The sequence below is a fragment of the Gobio gobio genome (genome assembly GCF_949357685.1).
Source record: "Gobio gobio genome assembly, chromosome: 23".
NCBI lineage: Eukaryota > Metazoa > Chordata > Actinopteri > Cypriniformes > Gobionidae > Gobio > Gobio gobio.
In genome coordinates this window covers 16,494,702-16,500,701 of record NC_137119.1, presented here as the reverse complement: position 1 = coordinate 16,500,701, position 6,000 = coordinate 16,494,702, and positions in this window count along the sequence as shown.

Genomic DNA, 6,000 nt, shown 5'->3' with positions numbered 1-6,000 from the left:
CTTCTATCAAAATTCCTGAGAGGTCAACTAATGTCATAAAATCTCAAAATATGCAGTAATTTCATCAGTTTGCCAGGAGTGTGCTTGAGATAACCTACACTGAAATGAATGGGGTTCAGGGTTCAATGCTGGAACTATTATTGGTCACTCCATGACACGCTTTAAGTCTTTTATGCTGCCTTCACGTGCTATCGGAAATTTGATAATTCCCATTTCTAAAGTCGAGATTACCAGCTCATCCCATTAAAATTTCGAAAGTGGAGTGCGTTCATGTGCAATTTTTACCTAGGAAACTCGTATTTACGATAATTCCGAGAGCACGTGAAGGCAGCATTAGTCTATGGGAGTGGTAACTAACGGCTCTGGACAAAACGTGATTGGTTGGAGCGAGAATGTGCTACGATTGGTCAGCACAATATGGCCGTTATCTGATTGGCTCAAGTAGACGGTGGGTGGAGTCTACCTATTTGTGGATTTGTGTGAGTGTAGACGCTAGAAATGTTTCAAAATCCACGCGCTGTGCTGCGATTTACAAATGTGCAAGAAGCAATCCACAAATGCAGAGGAAGCGATTCACAAATGCACAGGAAGAGATTCACAAATGAATGCAAGGCAGAGTTGTGTTTGTGACATAAAAACATATTTGTGGATATTTTTTTTATTCACAAATGTCATTGTATTTATTTGTGAATCTAATTCATTTTTGTGAAACTCCTGCATATATTTGTGGATCTCATTCTATTTATTTGTGAATTTATTTCATTTTTGTGAATCTCTTTACATTTATTTGTGGATAACAATCTATTTGTTTGGAATAATGCAACAAATCTACCCCCATAATATTTGACCTACTGAACAAATTTTTGTCCCAAAGGTCAAAAATTCACTCATTGATTTCCCTTCTGTTTCCAATAAGTAGCTTACAGGTCTAAAAAAGGTTTTAATTTTTTTTTTAATTTTTAATTTTTTTTATACATATTATGGCTGTACAACGTCCATATTTGACCTACTGAACAAATTTTTGTCCCAAAGGTCAAAAAGTCAGTCACTGACTTCCCTTCTGGTTCCAATTAGTAGTTAAAACGTCTACAAAAGGTTTTAATTTCAAAAAAAAAAATTCTTACATATTATGGCTGTGCAAAGTCCATATTTGACCTAGTGAAGAAATTTTTGTCCAAAAGGTCAAAAAGTCACTCATTGACTTTCCTTCTGGTTCCAATAAGTAGCTAAAATGTCTACAAAAGGTAAAAAAAAATTTTTTTTTTTTTTTTTCACATATTATGGCTGTACAAAGTCCATATTTGACCTACTGAACAAATTATTGTCCCAAAGGTCAAAAAGTCACTCATTGACTTCCCTTCTGATTCCAGTTTGTAGCTAAAAGGTCCACAAAAGGTTTAAAAAAAATTTTTTTTTTGTACATATTATGGCTGTACAAGAAGTCCATATTTAACTTACTGAACATATTTTTGCCGAAGAGTCCTTGAACACTAACTTACTATACATACACACTCTTTGACTTCCCTTCTGAATCCAATTGCTAGCCAAAAGTTTCACAAAAATGTGTTAATTTCTTTATATTATTATTTTTTTTACATGTTATGGCATTTTTTTTCCCCAAGGTCAAAGAGTCACTCATTGACTTTCCTTCTGGTTCCAAATAGTAGCTAAAAGGTCTACAAAAGGTTGTAATGTTTTTTTTTTTTTTTTTTTTTTACATATTATGGCTGTACAAAGTCCATATTTGACCTACTGAACAAATCTTTGTCCCAAAGGTCAAAAAGTCACTCATTGACTTCCCTTCTGGTTCCAATTAGTAGCTAAAACGTCTACAAAAGCTTTTGATTTACATTTTTTTTTTCACATATTATGGCTGTGCAAAGTCCATATTTGACCTACTGAATAAATTTTTGTCCCAAAGGTCAAAAAGTCACTCATTGACTTTCCTTCTGGTTCCAATAAGTAGCTAAAAGGTCTACAAAAGGTTTTATTTTAATTAAAAAATTTTATACATGCTATGGCTGTACAGAAGTCCTTATTTTACCTTCTGAACATATTTTCGTCCCAACTGTCCTTAAACACTAACTTACTATACACACTCATTGACTTTCCTTCTGGTTCCAATTAGTAGCTAAAACGTCTACAAAAGGTTTTAATTTTTAAAAAAAATTTAATCTGAATCCAATTTTTTTTTTACACATTATAGCTGTACAAAGTCCATTTAACTTACTGAACATATTTTGGCCCAAGAGTCCTTGAACACTAACTTACTATACATACACACTCGTTGACTTCCCTTCTGAATCCAATTGCTAGCCAAAAGTTCCACAAAAAGGTTTTAATGTTTTTTTACTATTATTATTTTTTACATATTATGGCTGTACAGAAGTCCATATTTGACCTACTGAAAATATTTTTGGCCCAAAGGTCAAAAAAGTCACTCATTGACTTCCCTTCTAATTCCAATTTGTAGCTAAAAGGTCCACAGAAGTTTTTATTTTCATTTTTTTTTTTTTTTACATGTTACGGCTGTACAGAAGTCCACATTTTACCCACTGAACATTTTTTTCCCAACAGTCCTTAAACACTAACTTACTATACACACTCATTGACTTTCCTTCTGATTCCAATTGCAAGCCAAAAGTCCCCCCCCCCCCCCTTTTTTTTTTAAAGGTTTTATTTCATTTTATTCATTTACATGTTATGGCTGTACGGAATTTCATATTTGACCTACTGAACATATTTTTGTCCCAGAGGTCAAAAAAGTCACTCATTGACATCTCTTCAGATACCAATTAGTAGCTAAAAGGTCCACAAAAGGTTTTTAATTTTTTTTATTATTATTATAATTTTTTTTTTTTACATATTATGGCTCTATAGAACTCCCTATTTGACCTACTGAACATATTTTTGTCCCAAATGTCAAAAAGTCACTCATTGACTTCTCTTCTTGTTCCAATTAGTAGCTAAAAGGTCTAAAAAATAGGTTCAATTTTTTTGTTTACATGCTATTGCTGTACAGAACATATTTGACCTACTGAACATATTTTTGGCCAAAAGGTAAAGAAAGGTCACTCATTGTCTTCCCTTCTGATTCCAAAAAGTAGCTTACAGGTCTACAAAGGTTTTTCATTTTTTTAAATATTTTTTTTACATATTATGGCTGTACAGAAATTCATATTCGACCTACTGAACATATTTTTGGCCTAAGAGACCTCAAACACTAACTTAATATATATACTCATTGACTTCCCTTCTATTTCCATTACTAGCCAAAAGCTCCACAAAAATATTTTAAAGTTTATATTTATAAATTTTTTGTGTTGACAAGAAGTCCATTTTGGACCTACTGAACAAATTTTTGGGCCAAGATTCCATAAATGCTAAATTAAATACTCATTCATTTCTCTTCTAAATCCAATTAATAGCCTAAAGTTCTACAAAAGGGTTTTTAAAGTGTTGTTTTTATTTTTATTTTTTATTATATATTTGACCTTCTGAATATGTTTTTGGCCAAGGGGTCCACACAATATTTTCAACTATATATTTTCAAAGACTCTTTATGTTATATCAGCCATACCGTAGTCCACCTACTGACCTACTGAACGTATTTCTGTCTGAATATTCATCAGTCCATAAGTAGTCCATAGTCCATATGTCCATTTTTGACCCTTTGTCCACAAAAGGGAATCAGAAGGGAAGTAAATGAGTATGTATAGTAAGTTCATGATCGAGGCCAGAAATTTGTTCAGTTGGTCATATATATACTGTATGTCTGATTTAAAATCAAAATGGGTCTATGAAAATATATAGCAAATGGAAACCTTTGTGAACCCTTTGGCAAAAAATATGTTCAGTAGGTCAAATATGGACTATTGTCTGATTTAACATGAGAAGGAATCATTGAGAGTATATAGTTGAAAACCTTTGTAGACACCTTGGCCAGAAACATGTTCAGTAGGTCAAATATGGACTTCTGTTTAGCAATAACATGTAATTAAGTTTCAATACACAATTATAGACTCTTTATGATGATAAATCAGCCATAGTCCATTTTTTTTTTACCAAAGTGTCCTTGAAAACTGTACTACTCATTGACTTCAATGTTACAACAGCCGTACATTAGAACCTGATAAGAATGAGTCAATGAGTATGGATAGAAATGGATAGTATGGATAGTAAATCAATGTTCAAGGACGAAAAAAAATATGGTCGGCGGGTCAAATATGGAATACTGATTCACCATCAAAAGGAGTCTATGAGAACATATAGAAAATATAGAAAATAACCTTTTGTGGACCCTTCGGCCAGAAATAAGTTCAGTAGGTCAAATATAGACTAATTTAATGCTTAGAGTCAAAAAGTATGGATAGTAAGTCAATGTTCAAGAAGACTTTAAACATGTTCAGTAGAATTAATATGTACCTAATGTATGGCTTGATGTAACGTAAGGAGTCAATGAGTATTTATAGTAATTTAATATTTGAGGACTCATCGGCCAGAAACATGTTCAATAGGTCATAATACGTTCCGGCTGATTTAACATGAGGAGTCAAAGGGAATTATAAGACATTTTATGTATGAGGATTCGTCGGTGAGAAAGATTTTCAACAGGACATAATTATCTGCTTCCCCGCATTAAGGATTACTCCTGGCAAGACAACTCATTCCAAGGTGCATTGAGGAGATAGACCTTTTGAATAGACAGATGTTGCCATGCACTTGCAAAAACACTTATCAGTTATTTTATGCACTGCAAAAGCACTAATCTCTTCAATGTACAACGAGTTTTTGTATCCAATGCAATGCAACAGCACTTGTCTCTTCAATGTACGAGTCTTGTATGCAGTGCAATGCAAACGCACTAATCTCCTCCATTCACACCGAGTTCTTGAATGCAATGCAATGCTAAATCACTTGTCTCTTCAATGTACAAAAAGTTTTTATATGCAATGCAATGCAAAAGCACTAATCTCGTCAATGCACAAGTTTTTTTTTAATGCAATGCAATGCAAAAGCACTAATCTGTTCAATGCACTCTGTGTTTTTTAATGCAATGAATGCAAAATCACTTGTCTCTTCAATGCACAATGAGTTTAGTATGCATTGCAATGCAAAAGCACTATTCTCTTAAATGCACACCGAGTTCTTGAATGCATTGCAAAATCACTTATCTCTTTAATGCACAAAAAGTTCTTATATGCAATAATGCAAAAGCACCAATCTCGTCAATGCACAAGTTTTTTTTAATGCAATGCAATGCAAAAGCACATCTATTCAATGCACACCGAGTCTTGTATGCATTGCAATGCAAAAGTACTAATCTCGTCAGTGCACAAGTGTTTTTTAATGCGATGCAATGCAAAGTCACTTGTCTCTTCAATGCACAACGAGTTCTTGAATGCAATGCAAAATCTTTTGTCTCTTCAATGCACACAAAGTTCTTATATGCAATGCAATGCAAAATTACTTGTCTCTTCAATGCACAAAAAGTTCTTATATGCAATGCAATGCAAAATCACTTGTCTCTTCAAAGCACAAAAAGTTCTTATATGCAATGCAATGCAAAATCACTTGTCTCTTCAATGCACAAAAAGTTCTTATATGCAATGCAATGCAAAATCACTTGTCTCTTCAATGCACAAAAAGTTCTTATATGCAATGCAATGCAAAATCCCTTGTCTCTTCAATGCACAAAAAGTTCTTATATGCAATGCAATGCAAAAGCACTAATCTCGTCAATGCACACGTTTTTTTTAATGCAATGCAATGCAAAAGCACCAATCTATTCAATGCACACAGAGTCTTGTATGCATTGCAATGCAAAAGTACTAATCTCGTCAATGCACAAGTTTTTTTTTAATGCTATGCCATGCAAACGTACTATTCTGTTCAATGCACAATGAGTTTCGTATGCATTGCAATGCAAAAGCACTAATCTCATCAATTCACAAGTTTATTTTAATGCTATGCAATGCAAACACACTAATCTATGCAATG